Source organism: Trichosurus vulpecula, chromosome 1 (assembly GCF_011100635.1).
Source record: "Trichosurus vulpecula isolate mTriVul1 chromosome 1, mTriVul1.pri, whole genome shotgun sequence".
NCBI lineage: Eukaryota > Metazoa > Chordata > Mammalia > Diprotodontia > Phalangeridae > Trichosurus > Trichosurus vulpecula.
Genome location: NC_050573.1, coordinates 323,885,908 through 323,911,342, shown reverse-complemented (window position 1 = coordinate 323,911,342; position 25,435 = coordinate 323,885,908).

Genomic DNA, 25,435 nt, shown 5'->3' with positions numbered 1-25,435 from the left:
TGATATTTTCCAGTAAGCTAATGTCCTGGCCTAAAACTGGCCCTTAAATTTCTAATCCCATCATGATTCTTAGTAGATGACAGGATTTTCACTTAAATGAGGTCATGACTTTCCAGCAATCTCAACTATACTGCTTTTCCAGAACAAATTTTACCTCTATTATTTTCTATTCTCTCTTATTTTCCTCCTCTCTATCAGGATGAAATGTTTCCCCTTCTTTCCCAAGCAAATCCTTCTAACTGTATCACTTGATATAATTATTCCTTAGCTTCTCTAGAACCTTGTTCTGTCATCTTCTATCCCTTCTATCTTCAAATTTTCTCTGTACACAGATATCTTCTATCCTAAAATTTAAATTCCCTTAACCATCCTGCCATCTCTACTTGCCATAATATATGTTTTTCTTCCTTTAATTTTGTAGCTACAATATGGCTAGCAGCTATTGTGGGGTGTAAGACCCAACAAGAAAACCAACAAAAGCTGCCAGCATAGTTTCTTTTGATCTGCTTTACTAAGGAAAGTAAATGTAAGGGGTTAACAGTCTTACTTTAATCCAACATACAAATATCATTCACTTAGTTCAGGAGGAAAAGCCAGCAACCTGAACTTCAGAGCAAATACAAACAAATTACAAATATACATTAGAAACAGACCAAATTACAATTCATAGTTACCAGGAAAGCATCAACACTGGGGTCCAGGAGGCTCCTAAGGACAGCTGCCCAGAATCTCCACATCAACACTCCTCCATGAGTGACAGCCCCAAACAAAATGCCAACCTTTGAGTTTTTATACTCTGTTCAGGGCTGGAAGGATTTACACCTAGTCAGCAAAAGGGTGTGTGGCCTGGAGCTTAGCACCTAATTAGCTAAAAGGTGTGGGCCTGGGGCTTTGCATCCAGTAAGGCTCAATCAAAGACATTTAATTAATTCAGCATTCTAAAACAGTAAAAATTCCCACCTTAGTTACCAATACAGACTTCTAAACTTCTCTTAAAGGTCATCTACACTAACTTTCTCCACTTCTTCCTCACCAATTCTCTGAAAACTTATTTGTTAAATGTAATTTTTTAAAAGTCCTTCTGATTCTTGATTTTAATATAGAATTGGAAATTCTCTTCTTCCTTAGCTTATGTGATACTCTGGTTGTCTGGTTCTACATAATTTTCCATAACCACTTCTTCAGTGTCTATAGTGACTTTTTTTCATCCTCCATTTTCCTAAGTGCAAGCTTTCCTCAAGAATTTGTATTTTCTCCTTCATAATTTTTATGATCTCAATATACCCTATGTGTGGAAAACCCAAATATTTCTATTTCCAGTTTGGATATTCATCCCATGTTTGAATATCATATCACCAAATACATATTAGTCATTTCTCCCTGTATTCTGTTCTTTTAATTTCAATATGCCTAAATCTGAGCACATCTTCTCCCACTCCCCCCTCCTCCGAAAAACAAAACAAAACAACCTTTGAATCTTTCTGAAGATGTCATCAGTAATGTTCCCAATCACAGAAGTTCGATACCTCTTTTTCATCATTGTCCCTTAAATTTTATTACTTTACATAGTGTCACGTTTTTTGAGATGTTGGTTAGTTTTATAGAATTGGATAGTTTCTCCCTTTTTTATTCTCTGTTTTAAGGAATAACTCTTTGACAGTGGAGCAAAGGAAGTAATAGTAGAAAACTTAGGTGATGTAAGAAAAAATAATAAATTATTGGTATTTAAAATGATATAAATTCTTACTCTTCTGTGTTTCTCATATCGACACCTTTCTCTCCTATTGTTATTGCTATTGCCGTAGCACAGGTCCATATTGCCAAATGTCAAGAACACAGACTCTATTCTCTCTTCTTCATCAAGACCATTGCCAGTACAATTCTAAAATGTCATTTTGATCATTTAACTCCTCTAAATCCAAACCTTACATTGTCCCTCACTGAATACAAGATTAATTCTGACTTTCCACCAGACTATTCAATTTTTTCCCAAATGATGCATTAGCTTTCTCACCTCCAAGTCTTTGTTCATGTCACTGGCAAGTAACACATAGCTTCGAACATTCTCCAGCTTTGTGAACACTACCCCACTTCCTTCAAGACCATGTGTTAACCCTTTCATGAAGTCTTTCATGGTCAGTTCAAACAGAAATCATCTCTCCCTTCTATGAATTATTCAGTGATTTTGTTTCCACTCTGCGTATCAAATATCATATTTCTTTGTCTTACAGTTTTTTCTGTCCTTATGTCATCCAACCAAATATGTAATAAGCTCCATGAAATCAAGGCCATGCCTCATTATACAGCTTATTATCACACACTGCTCTCTAGGCTTTCAATAAATTTTGAATGAGGGGATGAGAAGAGTAACCCAATCTGTAAATTTTCGAGGTCTTCCCCCAATCCAGACTCTAGAGATAATATTGATAATTGTTTATAGAAGACTTGTATACAAAATCTAGTTGTAAAGGGAATTTTAGCCTTTTACAAAATAGTTTACTTTTCAAAATACTTTTAAATTCCTCAAAACACCCACTCATGCCATACCATATTGCTGTTCAGTTGTTTCAATTCTGTCTGACTCTTTGTGAACCTATTTGGGGTTTTCTTGGCAAAGATACTGGAGTGAGTTGCCATTTCATCCTCCAGCTCATTTTATAGATGAAAAAACTGAAGCAAACAGACTTAAGTGACTTGTCCAGGGTCACATAGCTAATAAGTGTATGAGACTGGATTTCAAATCAGGTCCTCCTTACTTCCAGGCGCGGTGTTCTTTCCATTGTACTACCTAGCTGCATCCCATATCATATTAGCTGATGGATTAATTCTTCAAGCATTTGCTGAGCATTTAGTGTGTGAATGGCACACTAGTAAGCACTGATACAGTGTCCCTGATGCTGATCAAAATACTGACACTAAAATGATTCTGTATTTTTTATTGACAGAATGTATCTATATATAATTATCATGAAAATAAATATGATTTAAGATAATGTAGAGAAAACAATGAGAAGTCTTTAAGAAAAACTGAAGCTTGAATAAACTTAGAAATATTCTTTAGACAAATGTGTAAGCAAAGGATAGCTAGATTCTTCATTTAAATTCAGACTTACCTTTCCTACATATTGATAATCAGATCCTGTATATTCTTCAAGTAAGAAAAACTGATTCCACATCCAGCCACGTTTTTGACGGTGCAGCACTTTTCCATCTCTCCCTGTTGTGCGTGCTTTTACAACTTTTGTTTGGGGCTCAGAAGTCCTTCTAAACAACATCTCTGTAGAGGAGAAATTTGGCAGGCACACCCAGAGCAGAAATAATAGTATAACTTGGTATATTGTCATAGTGATCCAATTGCTGACAGGTCACGATGTGGCTGATGGGAGAGCAGCAATGTGTTTCTCGACTGCCTTTTGATGAGTTTCTAGTAGGTAGGGTATCCAATTGGTTTCCAACAGCTAATCATTATTTTATTCATATTTCCCAATCTTCAAAAATAAACAGAAGAAGAAATACACTGTCAGCTGAAAACATTATGAATAGTTACATGCCACTTCATATTTAAGTTCAGAGTTCATTTATTTCACACAGCAGCTGCTGAAACAATCATTCTTATTTCATGTGGTAATGATTTCTTTTGAAAACAACAATTACCTGCTGACCTATATATGAACGGAATAAATATTAATGTAACTAAATCCTTTCAAATTACATAGAGAAAAAATATTAAACAAATCAGTTTTCTTTAATTGATCCTTCCACAATACCACTTGTGGGAGATAGTTTAAAAAATTATGTTTAAGATAGGAGCAGGGTTAGATAATCTTAAAGTTACCTTTTATTTCTAGAAGTATGTGATTATGTATAATTACATGGTTATTATTTCAATGGCATAAAGGTGGATCTTTACTCTATGTGATAGGTACTTTCCCCAAATACTACATTTAAATAAAAATCTTAATGAGTTTGTCACATTTCAAATGCATTAAGGAAGGATACTATTCAATTATCCTAAGTAAAGAATGAAAGAATTATAATGTAATCTACTAGCAAAGCAATGAATTTTGTTCTGCTTATCTCTGACGAGGGCAGAGGAAGGGTTAGAAGGAAACTTATTGCCCTAATGTCTAAGGTCAACTCCATGGTAATAGGGGAATAGGTCTCAGTCTATTAAAAGTGTCAGGTCCAGAGGCAATGCTATTAACACACAGGACCATAGTTCAAAACATCCAGAAATCAATCGATGTCCATGGGGTCAAGAAAAAAAGGTTATCTGCTAGATAAAGTAGCAGCGAGTTCAAGTAATAGGGGAAAAAATTACAATGGAGAAGGACATAGGTTAAATCAGGGGATTATTATGAGAAAGAAAAAAAAATGGCCAAGCAGAAGCTATGCAGAGTGGTAGCTCAGAGGTAGCAAATGGCTGCTGAAGAGTGCTTAGGCTTCATACAAGAGGACCAGTGCCCAGAGTAAATGGTGCTAAAGCCATAGAACTGCATAGTACAGGGTTAAGCAATAGGATTACTGAATGCTGAGGGAAGTCATTCTTCCCTATTTTACTTAGCCATAGATATGATATCACATGTGGCAGTGATATGTTATGGCGTACATGTTATCACATATGGTGTCATTGAATATTTTTTGAAAGCAAACAATTATCCTTAATTTTTTTTTGTTTTAATTTAGATGATCACATATGCTTAAAGAAAGCTCCATTTTTTATCTAAAATACTAGACTATATTGTTAAATCATGTTACTTCTATTTCAATCCTATCCCTTAACTTAATTTACAAGTAATCCAGTATTTTTCATTATGCTTTTTATCAAGATGCCCCAAAGGCTAATGCAAAATGACTGCAGAAACAAGAGTAATGATTGAAAATGTAGTTCCCTAGGGTGTAATAAATAGCAAAAGAGAGTATCACACTCACCAGAGGAAATATAACATGACAGAAGTAAACCCTCCTAATAAAACGAATCTTAGGATTTAATACTTGGAGTATAAAAGGAGCTCAATGCATTATGCAGACTCAGTGATAAAAGAAAAAGGGTTTCATTTAATTTGGAGGTATGACAAAATGAACTTAAAGCCTTCTGGGTTTTCTTTGTATGTACTGTTAACATTCTGAGTGCCATTTTCTGATAATACTCATCTGTCTAAAGAACTGTCTCTACATATAAGTCTCCTGTAGCTGAGACTTTGCCGTGCTGTGAAATGATAATTTAAAAAATACATCTAAGCAATACAATTTCATTTTTGAAAAACCTCTTCAAATTTTATAATAAAGAAAATTCCCCGTGAACCATATGTAGATGCGGTGATCTGAATTTGAGATGATTATTCCCTCTAAATATAGTATACTCTCACAAGTACTAAAAAAAAAAAACCAAAAAAAAATCCTAACAGCAGGTTTTTGACAGACCATGAAGAGCTTTTCACAGCTTATTAAAAACAACAATGGGGGCTGCATGTAGTGCCTGTGACTGCTTTTGTTATTGTCACTGGTTCTATTTCTAAACCTCAATGGGTCAAACTGAATTCGCATTTTTATGCAAATCTAATAGGATCATACCTAAATATATGTAGTGATTTAATAGTCCCTTAATAAATTTTAATGTTAGAATATTTATTTAAAAATTTTAAACAATGGAAGCATACAATCAGATAATATTTTGACATAATAAAGGGTTGAATTTATCTATGATTTAATTCTTTAAGTCTTGCTGAGTATGAGCCAACATTCTCTTAATTTATATTTATGAAGAAGCTCTGGAGATCTAAATGTATGAACCTATTTTGTATAATGTGCATAATGATCTCAACATTCTTTCAATTACCCAAAATTGGAACCTCAGAATTATCTTTGACTTTTACCTCTTCCACACCTGTAGGGCCATAATCCTGTAAATTCTTCCTTTTTTGAATTTCTCAAATCCAATTCTTCTCAAACCTATCACTTTAGTTCTCTACTGTTAGTTTCTTCTTCTTTCAATCTAACCTGCAAACCAGGGAAGTATGGTGCAATGGAAAAAGGGCAAGCTGTGAATTAGGAAACTTTGATTGAAGATCCCATTATGGGTAGTGTGAGACTCAAGAGTTAGGGAGTTGTTCAGTGCTTTTTCAGTTATGGCTGATTCTTCTTGACCCAATAGGGGTTTTCTTGGTAAGGATACTGCTTTGGCAGTAAAGAAAAAAGGATTTGCTACTTCCTTCTGAAGCTCATTTTACAGATGAAGAACTGAGGCAAACAGGATTGGTTAAGAGAGTCAGCCTAGGTTCACATCATTCTGCTCAAACACTTAGTAGCTGTGTGATGCTGGACAAACCAATAAATCTCTTTATGCTTAGTTTCTTCAGCTGTAACATGAGAAGGTTGCATTCAGTAATCTCTGAGATCACTGATATTCCTTATGATTCTGTGATCTCTGCCTATATCATTTGCTACCTGACTAACCTAGGAGGAGTTACTTTGCTTCTCTCATTAATGGATGGAGGGGAGAAGGGCAATTTAACTCCAAGTGTAAGTATTCTGAAGCCAGCTCTGACTCCAGAGCCTGTAGTTAAATTTTCAGTGTGAACATTTATACCTTAGAAATCAACAAATGTTACCAATCTGGGCTTGATTTATTGTTTTGTTGGCCGTCTATTTAAGAATGTGACAGAGAAAATGTCAATGATGCAGATTAAGCTTAAAAGTACATCCCTGAGGACATTTCCCATCCAGTTGATAAACATTTACCAACATAATTACCTGCTTTTTTCAGTTATAAACCTTAGTGAGTCAAGGAATGGCCCCTTTAATTAGAAAAAAAAAAAGATTTAAAAAATAATCAAGCTGGGAAGAGAAGACCCTCAGGGTTCCTGTTCCAGAGAGAAACAGTTACCATAGACATTGACTCAAAGGCAGGAGGGCCCAAATACAGCTATTAAGTGGAGCTTGGGCAGGGACCTATTGTGGTCCAATCTATTAGATTCCCAGTGAACTGGCTTTAAGGTTTTGTGAAAGAGAGAGAGAGAGAGAGAGAGGGATAGGGGAGAGGGGAGAGGAAGAAAGGAAGACAGAAAGAAAGAAAGAAAGAAAGAAAGAAAGAAAGAAAGAAAGAAAGAAAGAAAGAAAGAAAGAAAGAAAGAAAAAGAAATCTAACCAGTAAATCCCAAGTTAAGTGGGTAGCTTCTGCCTGTCAAAATTTACCTTCCTTTGGAGAAGAAAAGGAGGAGAGGGAGAGAGAGAGGCAGAGGATGAGCTGAGTTACCCAACTAGCTGAGTCCCCTTTCAGACAGCTCAGTCTACTCACAGGTTGTGTTTGTCCCTCATTTTCCAAGAAGACCATGACATCAGGGAAATGATGACATGACTTGCAGTTGACTTTGATTTTAATGAGGGAGGACTATGCAAGGTCACCAGCCTCACTTTCTCCTCCAGGGCCATCTGGATCCAGTGACCAGATATTCATCAGGATGACTAGAGATGTCCCAGGATGCAATGGTAGACCCTGGCCCTTTTAGGCTAATGCCTTTTCATGTACTCACTTAGAGTGAGGTAATGCCCATTCAGTGAATAGGCCTCTTTAGGAAAAGTGAGTCAAGGGATGGCCCCTTTAATTAGAAAAAAAAAAAAAAGATTAAAAAATCAAGGTGGGAGGGGAAGACCCTCAGGGTTGCCATTCCAAAGAGAAACAGGTACCATTGACATTGACTTTAAGGCAGGAGGGCCCAAAGTACAGCCATTAAAGAGCCATTCACTGAATGGGTGTTACCTCACTCCAAGTGGGTACATGAAAAGGCCTTAGCCTAAAAGGGCCAGGGTCTCCCATAGCATCCTGGGTTATCTCGAGTCATATCTGAGTATCAAGTCACTGGATCCAGATGGCTCTAGAGGAGAAAGTGAGGCTGGTGACCTTGCACAGCCCTCCCTCACTCAAATCAAAATCAACTGCATGTCATGGTCCTCTTGGAAAATGAAGGACAAACACACAAATAAACCCTAGTTCACAATTGAATCAGTTTGGTCAGATAAGGCCCTTCACCCCAAGGGAAGAAGAGGCAAATACAGATAGAAATAACTAATGACTGCATCCTGATAAATCCATAAATATAACCACAGAGAAAGTTACCTTCTTATGAGGGTGTCCTTATTTGGTTGCTCATTGTTGAATTCAGAGGTATCTGTTTATCTAGTCTTCAATTGCAAAGGATATTGGTTCTCTTTGCCCACTAAGGCTAAATGCTTAGGACTTACTCAGATAAGCGTGTCATTTTAGCAAAACTGACCAGTTTCCAAATAAATCTTGGATATAGTGTGGCATGTCCTAGGTCAAGATAAAATGAACCTGAGTAACATTTTCACAGACTGAGAATGAGATGTTATAGTTACATTCCTGAGTTCCCAACAGATCAGTTATACCCTTTATAAATATGATCTTTCTCCTCCTTTCTCCTCCTTTGAGGAGAGGTACCACTTCTGAAGCTGCATGGTAGAATCATATGATATCATTACATCATTTGCAAATTCTTTAAGGACAAGGCTTTGAGAACAGGGCATTATGTGTTTTGTATTCCCTGTAGTGCCCTTATATATTGAAATATATATAGCAGTGTCCATAAAATTCTTTGAATGGATGAATGCTTTTTTAAAGTGACATTCTGATTCTTCGAAATGTTTTCATAGTATTTAGCCTAAGTCTTTCTTTTCTGGGTTAAACTACATTCCCTTATTTTGTTCTCAGAAATTATGGGCCTATTATTTCCTACATAAGAGTCTTTCATAAGGTTGAAGAATTATTAAATCATCTCTCAAGCTTTTCCACTCCACTCTTCTCCATAAAATTCCTATGATGGTTCTAAACTTATAATCATCTTTATAGCTCTCCTCTGAATGTCTTCCAAGTTCTCCCGTCTTTCTTTTGCTGTGGAGACGAGAAATAGACAGAGAACTCTGGTAAAGATGTACAATGGGGAAATAACGGGAAAATTGCCATTTACTTTCTACAATCTATTTTTCCCTTCAGCTTAATACTCTGCTTGTTTTTTTTCCTCCAATATGGGCAGCATATTTTGGTTGAAGGTTGCTTTTACTTTTCTTTCTGTTATAATTTCCAGTCCCATCAGACTAACCAAATTAACTTTCACTTGGCAGTAATTCATTTATAATTCATAATCAGTTGTGCTACTGCGTATATATATATATATATATATAATATACGTATAGGTATATGTGTTGCATACATAAATGTATACATTTATATGTATGCAGCAGCATACTTGATTATATATATGCACACACTGAATTCTCTTTGGTTTTAATTAACTCTGCATTTCCCCCAGTTTTGACTCCTATTTTCTAACATGCTCATTATCATTATATGTCATTCTTTCCTTGTACCTGATTTATCTATAAAGCTAGATGTTATCTTGATAGACAAGTACTTTGAATCATACCTGAAAAAAATTGATACCTTTGATATTTTTAACTATTCCTTCTGAACATCACATATGAAATGTTATTAACTGAGATGAAATTCACTATCAATATGACTGATAAACTGAATTAGCCATGCTATGGCCTATTTAGTCATTTCTAGACATGGCAAATATATAAATATATATACGTATATATATATACATATATATATACGTATATATACACACACACATATATATGTATGTGTGTATGTGTGTGTGTGTTCTCTTTCATCATTCGGATATTAACAGCAAATATGCTAAAGATGATTACACGTGGGACCAAATTTTTTCTCATACTATATTTGCATATACATTATTATATTTGTATATACATTCACCTAAGAAAATTGAAGTGATTTTTTGACAATGTAAAGAACATTTCAATTTCTGTTATTGAAAGAAAATGAGCATCCTTATACCATCATAAGTTTGAAAATTCAGAGTCATCATCAGCTCCTTCCTCTCACCCACAATCAGTCTTCAAGTCTTGTTACTTCTACCTATACAATATTTCTCCATGTGCTTTCTGTTTTCCAACTCACAAGGTCATAACCCCAGTTTAGACTCTCATCACTTCTGTCCTACACAGTTATAGGAGCCTATTAAATGGTCTCCCTGATGCAGGAAAATCCATTCTTGCCGTGTTACTCCCCTATTTAAGAAAATCCAGTGCCCCGATAATGTTTCCTGGACAAACATGAATCTCCTTTGGATTTACAAAATGGCTCTGGCCTGTCTTTCCAGTCATGTCACACATTATTTCTTTTCATGTACTCAGTGGTCCAGGCAAACATATTTACTTGCCATCCCTCTCATGTAGCACTCCTTCTCCACCCTTTAGGCCTTTTGCCCAAGGAGAAATCCCTAACTTCCCTCAAAACAGCTCTAATGGTACTTCCAATATGGAGCCTTTCATAATTTACATCCCTTATCCCACTCCCCAAAATTTACCTTTACTGTATATTTCTACTGTTTCTAATTATATGAATGAATATTTCCTTCTTACTAATTCATAAGCTCCTTGAAAACAGAGACAGTTTCATTTTTGTCTGTTATCACCAGTGCCTGCCAAAATGTCTTGAACATAATGGGTTCTTAACAAATACTTGATTGGGGGAAGAAATGAATCCCAAGTCAAAATTTTAAAAATCACCTCAAGAAGCATTCTACCTTTAAAAAGGAGACAGCATATATATTTTTTAAATTTAATTCTTTTATACAGTCCTGGCACGGTGGAAAGAGACCTGGACTTGGAAATAACAAACCTCAGTTCAGCTCATACCTGTGCTGCTTACTAGCTGTTTGACCTTGGACAAATAACTTAATGTTGTTTGATCAGGTATTTTTCCTCTGTGAAAGGAAAATGTTGAACTAGATGACATCAAAACTTCCTTCCTACTATAAAAATATGGTTCCATGACCCTGCCTGAATAAAATTAAAGAAATGGACAACAAATCAATAGGATTTTCATATATTCACTTAATAACATATGGAAAATAGGCAATCCCATTTGTATAAAAAATTCCCATTGACTTTAAGACATTTCAGTATTTAATCAAACATACCGGTTAGGTGGCCATCAGCACAGGAATTAAACAAAGTTACAATTAGATAACTTTTTTTCAGGCAGCTCAAGTAGACAAATGATCAGTAATTTGGCGATTTAACATTAAAGGTACTACCTTCTTGGCCACTAGTTCCAAACCATGCCACATGCACTCAGGGCATTATACCCATCTCCTCCACGTGGGAACTTGCCTAGGATATAACAGGTGAGAGTTTTGTCTTATCTTGCCTTCCACCAAGATGGCAAGGCATTTTCTAGCCAACAGCTCCAAACAAATCTAAAGAATGTAGGACTGCCCCCACTTTCCCATTCCCCTTTTATGTATTGTCTTCCTCCATTAGAAGGTAACTTTCTTGAGGGCAGGGACTGTAGTTCCTACTTTTTTTTTTATATATCTCTAACACTTAACACATTGCCTGTCATATTGAATGTTTTTAATAAATACTCTCTCTCTCTCGCTCTCTATCTCTCTCTCTCACTCTCTCTCTCTCTCTCTCTCTCTCTCTCTTTCTCTTTATCTATCTATCTGTCTGTCTGTCATTTAAAATGTATGGAAAGACTTAAGGAATTAACTGACATTAATGATTATAATGATAGGGGAGCTATTTTCAGAGCTAGGGGGAGAATGTAGTAAGAGGTCATGAGATTGGGAGACCTCACTGTGAGTATAAGTACACATATGTGTGAGTGTGTATAGTATTGATGTGCTATTTGATATGTGTATAAATGTGTGTAGAGACTTGTTATTTCATCAGTTATTTCCAATGTGGAAATTCCCGCTATGGATGCAGATCAACATCTCAGATATTTATTGCTAGCTATATGACCTTGGGAAAGTCACTTACACTTAATAGGCCTCAATTTTCTCATATGTAATATAATGGGGTTTGAATAGATGGCCTGTGATATATCTTCCATCTCTACATCTATGATACCATGCAATTTATAGTCCTAGGGGAGTTCAGTGGCTTACCTATGACAACTGAGAAGTAGAAGTTGACAACATATTCTGACTTTGAGACTAGATCTTAATGAACACCTCCTTGCCTTTTAGTAACAGCTTAAGTGGTATTGTCACATTTTTAAATCATAGCATGAGAGCTAGAAGGGAAATCAGAGATTATCTAATCCAGCCTCCTTGTTTTACAGATGAGGAGGAGAAATAGAAAGAGACAGACAGATACAGAGAGACAGACTATACATCACATTTCAAGAAATCATAAAAGAAAACTGTTTAGATTTTTTGTAATGAGAGGGGAAAGTAGAAATGATAGAGTGCTTGTGTTTGGGCCCCAGCGCTAAGATCATGTCTCTGGAAACCTCCCAATCTCTCATTAAGCCCATGCCCTGTGAGAAAATTTCCCTTGTTGCGGGCTTGACTGTTGTCAGAACAGACGTAGGGATACTGACTCCAGATGAGGAAAATGAGGTTTATGAGGTGAAGTGATTTAACCATGAAATCACAATTAGTAAGTGATAGATCAAGGATATGATTATAGATCATAGGTTCTTAAGATCATAGACTCAGATCTGGAAAGGTCCTCAGAGATAACATAGTCCAACCCATTCTTTAAAAAAAAAAAAACAGAGATGAAACAGAAGGCAGAGGCAAGATGATGGAGTAGTAAGAAGAAATGCAATGAGTTCCTCTCCTGCCTACCTTCCCCAAAGCCTCCAAATAGACCTATAATGAAATTCAAGAAAACAAAACACAGTGAGTCATGTTTTTTTTTTCTTTTCCCCAGCTCATTTTAGTATGTAAAGACATACAAGGTTATCTGTGGACACTGAGGAAAGGTTCTGGTCAGAAGATCTTTTCATCTAGCACAGGGAAAAGTTATGTACCAGCACAAGAAAAGGTACCAAATCTAACAGAGAGGGGCCTAAACTTGTGAAGGTTACAGAAATAAGTGCCATCTGGCAACTTTGTCATCCACTACTCAATTCTAAGCTGCAAATATAGGATGAACTGAGAAGGGTAACAACACTTAAGGGACGCATTCCAGACTAATAAGTAGTCATAGGTCCTAAACTGTGCAATAAGGAAGAAGCAAGTCCAGGGGCAAGCCACAATGGTGTAACTCAGACTCCAGGATTGGACGAAGGTCTCAGTTCCAGCTTCTAGCTCAGTCTGAAGCAGGAAGAGGGATAACCAGTACAGGAATATAGGTACAAAGGGGACTCTGCACATTTGTCACTCTGAACCTGAAAAATCTTTCCAGGTAGCTAATAATTGTAGAGTCAATAACAGTCTGATGAAACTCTAAATGGGACAAGCAAGTCAAGTTGCTCAGACCCAAACCCAGGTCAGGAACTGGCAGAACTCAGACCAACAATCAATTTTGTCAAGGATCTGACCACTTTAAGAGCACTGAAAGCTTTCAGGTCCCCAGATTGATCTGTCCCTGAGATCCCAATCACACAACACTTATTAGCACCAAGAAAGCGGCTTCAAGACTAGAACAAATATTACCTCCAGAAGTATCTGGAACTTGCCCCTAATATTAAGTCTGAAATCTAGAAATAGGTTGCAAGACGGAGCCAACAAAAAATAATCCCACCATAAGAAGCTATTATGATAGCAGGGATACTCAAGACAAAAATCCTGAGGAAGAAAACGACTCCAAAATATCTGCAAGCAAAGCCTCACACCAAAATTGGGCTCAAGTTCAACTAGAATTCTGAGAATAGACGAAACAGAATTAGAAAGGCAATTAACAGCTTAGCACAAGAGGTACAATACCCTATCAAGAAATTACAATGGACCAGATAAATGCTAAAGATTTAGTGAGACAACAATAAATATTAAAACAGAGACAACAGAATGCATAAAAGGAGAAAAAAAGTAAGGAATCTCAGCAAAAAATGGACTTTGAAAATCGATGAAGAAGAAATACTTTAAGAATGGGAGGAGAAATAGAAAGAGACAGACAGATACAGAGAGACAGACTATACATCACATTTCAAGAAATCATAAAAGAAAACTGTTTAGATTTTTTGTAATGAGAGGGGAAAGTAGAAATGATAGAGTGCTTGTGTTTGGGCCCCAGCCCTAAGATCATGTCTCTGGAAACCTCCCAATCTCTCATTAAGCCCATGCCCTGTGAGAAAATTTCCCTTGTTGCGGGCTTGACTGTTGTCAGAACAGACGTAGGGATACTGACCCAAGAACTCTCTCTTTGGCACCAGATGCCCAAGGACCATGCCTCTGGCAGCTAAACAAAAAACTATCTTTTCTCCCTCAATGTCTAGAATCAACAAAGTTATCTCTACAGATTCCCTGTATTTTCCCATCCCCAGATTATAGGAGCCTGCTCCCAAAGACTCTAGGACCCTTGATATATTCCCTTAAAGTTCCACGGTTACCTAATTAGCACCCTTGGCATTCTTTTCCCTTGTCCCTTTCCCATATAAGCCCCAGTACCATCCTCACTAGCTTGCAGGTTTCCTTGGAACTTTGCCTGCCTTGCTAAAGCATTACAATAAACTTTGCCACTTGCCCAAGAGACAGCTTGAGCGTGTGAATTTGTTCCAGGTAACACTGCCTTGACATTCTTGGGGTTTCTAGCACCCCAAACCACATCAGAAACAGAAAGAATCCAAACATCACCTCCTGAATGAAACCCAAATGAAAACACCTAGGTACATTATAGCCAAAATTCAGAGCTTCCAGGTTTAAAAAAAAATGCCACCAGAACTCAGAATGAAAAAATGCAAGTACAAAAGAGCCACAGTAAAGATTACAAATGATTTAGCAACTACCGGTTTAAAGAAGGAGGAGAGCTTGGAATGTGATATTCCCAAATGCTAAGTATATAGCCTTATAAACAAGAATAACTTATTTTTCAAAATGGAATAAAATCATATGCATTTTCTCAATGGTCTCATGTTATTATTGCTCAGTTGTTTCAGTCATGTCTAACTCTTTGTGACCCTGTTTTGGGTTTTCTTAACAAAGATACTAGAATGCTTTGTCATTTCCTTCTCTAGTTCATTTTACAGATAAGGAACTGAGACAAACAGGGTTAAGTGACTTGCCCAGGCTCACACAGCTAGTAAGTGGTTGAGGCCATATTTGAACCCATGAAGATGAGTCTTCCAGATTCCACGCCCAGTGCTCTATCCACTGTCGCACCTAGTTGCCCTATAAATCTACAAAATGGAACTTTAATGACATAAACAACTTCTAAGCATTCCTGATGAAAAGACAAGAGCAGCGTAGGAACTTTGAAGTATGAATACAGGAATGAAGAGAAACATAAAAGGGTAAACATAAAAAAAAACAATCATAAGAGACTAAACAAGGGAAAAACCTGTTTACATTCTAATTTGGGGAGATGATACATGTATCTCCTCTGAAGCCTATCACCATTGGCAGCTAGAGAGAAAAAGAAATTAGACAGAAGGCCTGGGGGTGGTTCTATTATAATCTTATGATCTTAAAAGAAGAAAGGGAAAAGAGAAAGCAGAAGATACTGGAAGGTGAGAGTAAAATTATCTCATAATTGTATTGTGCAACTCTATACAACAATCAGAGAATGGAGAAGGGAGTACAGGTGACGCTTTTACCTTACTCTCATCTGAACTGGTCAAAGGAGAAGAGAATATAGATAACTGGGTACAGAAATACATTTTACTAAACAGGGAAATAGGAGGGATCGTGTAGAAGGGAGAAGGAACAACAAGGGTAGATTACGGGAAGGTTTAGTCCTAAGCAAAGCAGAATATGCAAAAAAAAAACCAGAATATACAAAAACTATTTACAACTAATTTTGCAGTTGCAGAGAATTGGAAACTGATTTAAATAGGGAATGAACAAGTCATGGTATGTGATTCTAATGGAACATAATTATACTATAGGAAATGATGAAGAGGATGGTCTCAGAGAAACTTAGGAAGACTTGTTTAAACTGATTCAAAAGGAAGGGAGAAGATCTAGGAGAACAATGTATACAATGTCAACAATATTGTAAAGAAAAATAACCTTGAAGGAACTAGGAACTCTGACTAGTATGATAACCAGCCACAATTCCAGAGGACTTATGATGAAACTTTTTGCTTGTGTACTGACAGAGAGGTGAATGACTCAGAATGCAGAGGAAGATATTTTTGGAGGAACATGGCCAGTGCAGAAATTTGTTTTGTAACATTTTTTCCCCCAGTATTGAGTGACGTGTTTGTAACAAGATTTTTGTTTTTTCCTTTCTTTCTCAATTGGGGTGCAGAGAGGTAGGATGGAGAGAAGGTGAATTTTTACTGACTGAAAAAAAGTTAATTTTTTTAAAGGAAAGAAAAGTACAGCTAAGTGGCACGGTGAATACAGTACTGGCCCTGGAGTCAGGAGGACCTGAGTTCAAATCCAGCCTCAGATACTTGACACTTAATAGCTGTGTGATCTTGGGCAGGTCGCTTAACCCCAATTGCCTTGCCTTCTCCCCCTCCAAAGGAAAAAAAAAAGGAATGAGGTCCAAAGATAATTAGTGATTTACCCATTCAGTCAAAATATAGCTACTTTTTCCACTGTGCTAAACATTACTCCCCTCCTCCATCATCCCATGGGCATCTTGTAGTATTTGATTCCCATATACTCATATACTCTTGTTTACCTGAACTTGGGAAAAAAGAAAAGGAAATTTCAAACATGGAACAGTACTCTTGCCTCCACATATTCCTTCACTTCTTATTTTCCTTGATATAAAGCAACCTGGAACAACTCTCCATTCCGAGAAAGTCATCTGGTTTTAAAAGAGTGATAGGCTGCTAATTACTGTGTTTAACACTCTCATCAGCTGAAAGCTCATATACAGTCATTCATAATATATGGTATAATGTTTTACAATTTCTCTCCTGGGATACAAACACCTTTGGCCAAACAGCTGTAGAAGGGAAGGGACAGAAAATAAGACTGGGATAATCTCTAACAGAACAGCTGCTAATTGGCATCATCTAGGGGCAGTTGCTGCTATCAGTAAACTTTTTTTAACTTGACATGAGTGTAAGAGTCCTGGCTACAAAATGATTTGTAGTGAGTTCATAATAATGGTATAATTGACTGCTGATTCTGTGTTTCTAGGACTCCCATTTGTGTAGTGGCTGGAATCCCATTCTTTGTATGTGAGTCATTATATGTGATGCTCTCAAGGTATCTAAAAGAAGATTAAAAAGAGATCCCATTGGGGGTGGAGACAAGATGGCAGCTGAAAAGCAGGGACTAGCATGAGTTCCCCACCGAATACCTCCAAAAACCTATAAAAAATGGCTCTGAACCAATTCTAGAATTGCAGAACCCACAAAACAGCAGAGGGAAGCAGGGCTCCAGCCCAGGACAGCCTGAATGGTCTCTGGGTGAGGTTTATCCCTCACAGAGCTGGGTGCGGAGCGGAGCAGAGCCCAGCATGGGCAGCGCAGACCAACTAGACCAGGAGCCAGGTGGAGCATCCCCTAGCGCCCTGAATCACTGAGCTGCAGCAGTTATTAGACTTCTCAACCCACAAACACCAAAGATAACAGAGAAGGTTAGTGGGAAAAGCTACAGGAGTGGAAGGAGTTCATGGTTTGGCTACTGCCCCAGGGGCAGCGGAGGTGGGGCAGCTATAGAACTAGAACTGCAGTTGCTTCTGGCCCCAGGCCCAACTGGTGGGAGGAATTAAGTGGCAGATCAGAGCAGGAGTGCACAGCCTGCTGAAGATCTAAGTCCAGTCTGGGTTGGGGGTTCCTGGGGAAGGAGGAGTGCTGGTGTGGCAGAGCTGGTGCATCCCCCCAAGCCTGGAACATAGAACTCTTTAGTCTACAAGCAGTCAAACCCTGCTGAAAAACTCAAAGGTCAAGTTAGTTGGTTGGGAATATGGCCAGGCAGCGAAAACGCACCCAGATTCAGTCTCAGACTTTGGAATCTTACTTTGGTGACAAAGAAGACCAAAACATACAGCCAGAAGAAGTCAACAAAGTCAAAGAGCCTACAACAAAAGCCTCCAAGAAAAACATGAACTGGTCTCAGGCCATGGAAGAGTTCAAAAAGGATTTGGAAAAGCAAGTTAGAGAAGTAGAGAAATAATTGGGAAGAGAAATGAGAAGGATGAGAGAAAACCATGAAAAACAAGTCAATGACTTGCTAAAGGAGACTCAAAAAAATGCTGAAAAATACACTGAAGAAAACAACACCTTAAAAATAGAGTAAATCAAATGGCAAAAGAGCTCCAAAAAGCCAATGAGGAGAAGAATGCCTTGAAAGGCAGAATTAGCCAAATGGAAAAGGAGGTCCAAAAGACCACTGAAGAAAATATTACCTTAAAAATTAGATTGGAGCAAGTGGAAGCTAGTGACTTGATGAGAAATCAAGATATTATCAAACAGAACCAAAGGAATGAAAAAATGGAAGACAGTGTGAAATATCTCATTGGAAAAACCACTGACCTAGAAAATAGATCCAGGAGAGATAATTTAAAAATTATTGGACTACCTGAAAGCCATGATCAAAAAAAGAGCCTAGATATCATCTTTCAAGAAATTATCAAGGAGAACTGCCCTGATATTCTAGAGGCACAGGGCAAAATAGAGATTGAAAGAATCCATCGATCGCCTCCTCAAATAGATCCCCAAAAGAAATCTCCTAGGGATATTTTCGCCAAATTCCAGAGCTCCCAGATCAAGGAGAAAATACTGCAAGCAGCCAGAAAGAAACAATTTGAGTATTGTGGAAACACAATCAGAATAACCAAAGATCTGGAAGCTTCTATGTTAAGAGATTGAAGGGCTAGGAATACAATACTCTGGAGGTCAACAGAGCTAGGATTAAAACCAAGAATCACCTACCCAGCAAAACTGAGTATCATGCTCCAAGGGAAAATATGGATTTTCAATAAAATAGAGGACTTTCAGGCTTTCTCAGTGAAAAGACTAAAGCTGAATAGAAAATTTGACTTTCAAACACAAGAATCAAGAGAAGCATGAAAAGGTAATCAAGAAAAAGAAATTGCAAGGGACTTACTAAAGTTGAACTGTTTTGTTTACATTCCTACATGGAAAGATGATGTGTAGGATTCATGAGACCTCAGTATTAGGGTAGCTGAAGGGAATATTCATATATATATGTTTATGTATATATATGTATATGTGAGTGTATATGTATGTATATATGTATGTGTGTGTATATATATATGTATATGTGTATATATATATATATATATATATATATGTATACAGAGTGAGAGAGAGAGAGAGAGAGAGAGATAGGAGAGAGAGCGGGCACAGGGTGAGTTGAAGATGAAGGGAAGATATCTAAAAGAAATAAAATTAAGGGATGAGAGAGGAATATATTGAGAGAGGGAGATAGGGAGAGATAGAATGGGGTAAATAATCTCACATAAAAGTGGCAAGAAAAAGCAGTTCTGTAGGAAGGGAAGAGAAATCAGGTGAGGGGGAATGAGTGAATCTTGCTCCCATCAGATTTTACCTGAGGGGGGAATACCATACATACTCAATTGGGTAACTTACCCCACAGGAAAAAAAGGAGGAAGAAGGAGATAAAAAAGGGGGGGATGAGAGAAGGGAGGGCAGATGGGTGTGGAGGTAATCAAAAACAAACACTTTTGAAAGGGGACAGGGTCAAGGGAGAAAATTCAATAAAGGGGGATAGGTTAGGAAGGAGCAAAATATAGTGAGTCTTTCACAACATTAGTATTGTGGAACGGTTATACATAATGATATCCATGTGGCCTATGTTGAATTGCTTGACTTCTTAGGGAGGGTGGGTGGGAAGGGAAGAGGGGAGAGAATTTGGAACTCAAAGTTTTAAAAACAGATGTTCAAAAACAAAAAAAAAAGGTTTTGCATGCAACTAGAAAATCAGATACACAGGCAATGGGGCGTAGAAATTTATCTTGCCCTACAAGAAAGGAAGGGAAAAGGAGATGAGAGGGGAGGGGGGTGATAGAGGGGAAGGCTGACTGGGGAACAGGGCAACCAGAATATACGCCATCTTGGAGTGGGGGGGGAGGGTAGAAATGGGGAGAAAATTTGTAATTCACACTCTTGTGAAAATCAATGCTGAAAACTAAATATATTAAATAAAAAAAATGTGGGAAAAAAAAGAGATCCCATTGAGAGTAACAATCTTTAGGATCCAAGATTTGAAACTGAGCAGCAGGACTATTCTTGACAAAGTGAGAGTTAGATTTCTGTAGAATTTATCAGTATCCCACTTGAAAGATAGACTATCATCCCTGATCTAATATCTCATTTGAAGCATGTAATTAACTGGCAAGATTCTTTGGAGTTCTTTCCATTCCAATAAGGGCAGTACCAGTGGCATCACTATGAGGATCTCCTGCAAATGTAGCTAATTATGAATTTGTGTTTAAATTATCACCAAATAAATTACCCCCATACCAGTCCAAAAATGCATTAAAACACATGCATGGAAGTGTGAGGCTAGGAAGATTACTGTTAAAAACAAAAACAAACACAAAAACCCTCTGCTTTGAAATCAATGTATATCTCACTTGTATGAGGGAAATAATCAATTACATGTTAAATATGTCTATCAGAAATATCAGTATAACACTAGGTTGACTTAGAACAAGCCCCTAGAACATTTGTGAGACAATTTTGAAAATTTGACTTTATTTAGTCAGAAGGGCAGTATAAAATAGTTGATTTGCTCAAATCATAAAAAAAAGAAACTAATTTTAAGGTTTTTGTACAAACATACATGTATGACTACCAAATTTTTCTTTATATTTGTGTTGGGCCAATCAGCCTATCTACAAATAGATACTTATGTTCCCATTTTAAAAAGAAAAAAACTTTTTCATTTCCTTTTCTCTCTTCCTCTTTCCCTCCTTCTTTCCCTTTGTCTCTTCCTATCCCCTCTCTTTCTCTTTACATTACTGAGAAAATGTGGGTAACCCAACACATGCTTTTGTCAGTGTGGAAAACTCTCATTTTGAAAAATTCAATTCACAAAAGCTAGTCACCAACATGGAGCCTTATAGCCCTGGAACGTTGCTCATGATAATGAAAAGCTAAGTGCCCTGCCCCTACACAAATTAATATATGTCTGAGATGAAACTTAAATAGTGCCTTTTCTGACTCTAAATTGACATTCTACTACTACATGCTGTCTGAATTACAAAATTGAAAAAAAAACACACCTCAACAGAATGCCTTAAATTATAACTTCTGGAGGCCAGGAAAAGATAAATCTTTCTGTACTCGCAATATTGAAGAAATCAAGACAAATAATTCTAAATGAACTAGTTAAAAATTGTAAACCAGCTCCAAAGTTGGAACTATGGTCCAAACAGCTATACTTGCAGGTTTCTTCAATATAGAATTGAATAGATTCATGATTTCATTGTTGTGAATACTCTCTTTATCCATGTAGATTGTGGCCAACTGATTCCAACCCTAATTGACCAGTGATCCTGGGCTCTTTGCTGGTCCTTTCACAAGGCACTCCATCTCCTTACTCTTGGCATTTTCACTGGCTATCCAACATACCTGGAATGGTTTCCATTCTCATCTCCATCTTCTGGCTTCCCTGCTACCTTCAAGTCCCAGCTAAAATCCCAACTTCTACAGAAAGCTTTTCATGGTCCCCTTTAACCCTAATCAGTCTTTTGTTTGATTATTTCCAATTTAACTTATATAACAAACTTGCATAAAATAGTTGTTTTCCCCATTAAACTGTGAGCAAGGATATATTTTTTTAAACTTTTCTTTATATCCATAACACTTCTCACAGTGCCTGGCTTTTAGTAGGCACATAATAAATAGTTATTGACTGACTGATCTTCTTGTCATGTCTAATTCTTGTCCATGACATTCTGTAAATGCTCCATAGACACTCATCCAACATAATGGAGTCTTTCCTCTGTTTTTTTTTTCTTTGTTTCCTTTCATTTCTTGTTTACTAATATAGTACTCAGGCCTTCCTGGTCAGACACTAAAGAAAGACTTGAAATTTGACAGGGAATATTTTTAAAATATAAAGTGTAAAATGTATTTTACTTAAGATTCTTTTTGTTAGGCTTGGTTCAGTAGAATAAAGTCTTGAAATGAATTTGTTAAGGGTACAAATTGCCAAATGCACCAGTATTTACTTTCTTCCCATTTTCCTTTTAAACTCAAATGACTGTATAATATTGAGGGTTTTCTTCTCTGTGTTTAGAAATCCCAATACTAAACAGTATACAGAGAAACCAAAGCTTATATGTAGTAGCTTATTTAAATTATAAGCCTCAACTCCAAATTTCAAAATGAACTTTGTTGCTCATTTTAAAATGTAAAATAAAACTCCTCCCAGTGAGGAGACCTACAGTAATGAACAAGGTGCTTGGGTATACAGTATGATTTCATTTACTCACTGTGAGTTAAACAGATAATGAGATCCTAACACCAGAGATTTGTGAGAATCAGAGTTTAGATTATGGCAGAAGGAATAAAAGAAAGGAAAAGGCAAGTTTGAAAAATAAGACACAATGTAAAAAGATGGCCCTCATATAGATCGCTGCAGTGGGAGTTTTTGGATAGCTAGGAGGCATGAAAAGATTGTTTATCTGAGGGGAATGTGGAGGGAGTAGTACAAAGGAAAATGGTGAATACTAAATTCAACCTTTATGTACTTTACAAATTTGTCTCACTTGCTGGAGGTAGCACTTACCTAAAAACAAACAAACAGAAAATAAAAACAACAACCATTTTTGTTCCTCTTCTGACCTGTAATACCTTACTACTAATGCCTGAGCAATTGTGAAAATATGAATAATTTTGATGATATATTATATGGTTAAAATATTGTTCATACTTATAAAATGTGTATCGTGCTTGTGAGTATAATTCAGAGCCTTGTAAGTGGAAGAAAGAAGGATCCATCTGTATGTTAACTTCTCAATAACTTTTTGCTGCTCTACTGCCAACACAAAGGGTATATATAGCCTACAAAACTTGGGTTTGTTTAAAATTGGATTTTAAATTCATACACTTCGAATATTTGCATGAACTGAAGCTGATCATAATTCCTAGCATCATTTATTTTTTAAAACTTTAAAGACATTATAATATATATTTTGATATACATTTTAGAGGGACTTATTTATATTAATGAGGTTTTATTTTCTAATAAGTTTAAAATAAATATAAAAATAAATATTAAAATTATTAATTATAACTGACTAAACTTCAAAAGTATTATTGTGGGGTGTGTGTGTGTGTGTGTGTGTGTGTGTGTGTGTGTGTGTATGTTTAACTACAGTCATGTAGCTGGATAATAATAGCTGACATTGATTTAGAGCCTTATGTATTGGTAATCTCACCAACAACAGGTACGTCTGATATCGTCTCTTCCTTTCAAGACTCATAAAAGTTAAGTGACTTGGCCATGGTCACACTTATAACAAGTTTGACAGATAGGATTTAAACCCAGGGAACTCCTTACTCTAAATCCAGGGGTTCTTTCTGATAAGATAAATAAGAATTTATTAAGTGCTGATTCGGTGCCAGGCATTATGCTAAAAGCTTTACAAATATTATCTCATGTGATCCTCACAACTCTGAGAGGTAGATGTTATTATTACTCCTGTTATATAGATGATGGAACTGAGACAATCAGAGGTTAAATGACATATTCAGGGCCACACAACTAGTAAGTGTCCAAGGCGCTATTTGAAATCAGGTCTTCCTAGAAGTCCAGGGATCTATCCTCCACAATGCCTAACTGCCTTTACTGTATTACATTGCTAGTTCTAACTATACTTAGTCTAGAATATGCTACATTTGTTTTAATTTTACTTTTTTTGGGGGGGGGGTCACATAAACATATAGATATACTCTTCATAAAGTGAATACTTTTGAGGCAATCAAAATTGGGAATATTTAATTCCAAAGGAATATCAAGCATGGAAAAAGACAGCAGGGTACAATAGAGAGAGAGCTAGTGCTAGAGTTGGGAATACTTGGGTTTAAATACTATCTTGGATACATATTGGGTGTCTGACACGTGTCTGTGTGACCCGGGACAGATGATTGAACTTTTGCATGTCCCAAGTGACTCTCTAACTGCATAAATTGCAGAGCAGGGGCTGGTCTGTTATTGGAAGAGAGAATTTCCTGTCCTGTTCAGAAGTTCCCTCTACTAGTGAATTCATAGTTCTAGTATGCATTCTCTTAGAAAACAGTTACTATTTCAATCAAAACAAAATGTATAAAATCATTTAAAAATAAATGTAGAATCAGTAAGCGTTTATAGAAAACAGACTTAATATTGATGTATTTGTTAATATTAATGTAATTTTTTAATGTTAATATTAATGTAAAACAGACTGTTACTATTAATGTAATGTAAAGGTGGGTCTGATAGACTTGATTGGCACATTACCTGGGACAAATACATCTCTCCAAACACAGGCGCTTTATTGTTAGACCTCTTCATGCCCAATGACAGTAAGAAGCATAACCTTCAGTTAGAGGTGAATGTGCTGGGGACTGGTTAGACATTTAGACATTTAGGATAATCTTTATCAGGCCACCAACAATAAAGTTGCAGCAAATCCCCTAGCCAATAGTTTGGTCGTTAGATAGTAGCCTAGGCAAAATAACTATTCAGTCAAAGGATTTTTTTTTAAATCCCTTTTACCAGACTTCACTACCTGAGATCAGGATTATGATTTCCAAGCTCTTCTCCCCTCCTATTCAGATTGCTTATGATTAATAGGAAGGACATTCACCAGCCAGTTCTGTATGCCCTGTAAGATATGAGAATGAGTACTCTCCTGAACCATAAGAGGGAAATTAGTCTGTGTCAAAAAATATGCAGTATCCGGAAAAGAGTTTCATTATTCTCTTCCACACATGCATTTGAAAGGTCCTTGTTCTTACCCCTGAGATATTGCTCCGAGGGAACAGGCATTGAAGAGCTAAATTGTATAACCTGGCTTTGTTTCCCATTCTTCTCTAGGTACATCACTTATCAGTTATTATCAAAATAGACTAGCCACAGCAGCATGCCAAATAGCTAAAAAAAACTCTCCATAATCTCATCAGGACTTTATATCTTCAGCTTGGTCTGGAACCATACAGCATCAGAGAGGTAGGAGTCACGGCAGCAAAGCACAAAACATTAGGACACTGAGAGACTGTGCTTGCTCAGAGGAGTGTGTAATTCAATAAAGGGCTCACTGATGTCGGCACACCAGCTCATCAAACTTGTGTTAGTGCCAATGCCTGCAGCATGGAGACTCCTATTTCTGCTAACGAGATGATGGAATCAAGTCTATATTTTCCTGTGGAGACAGATACAAGAGGAGGACACTTTCTCCCACAGGGATTTGGCCCTTAAAAATATATTCAATGAGAACAAAAATTGGGACAGATATCTTTAGAGAAGTCTATGTCTAGAAAGTCAAA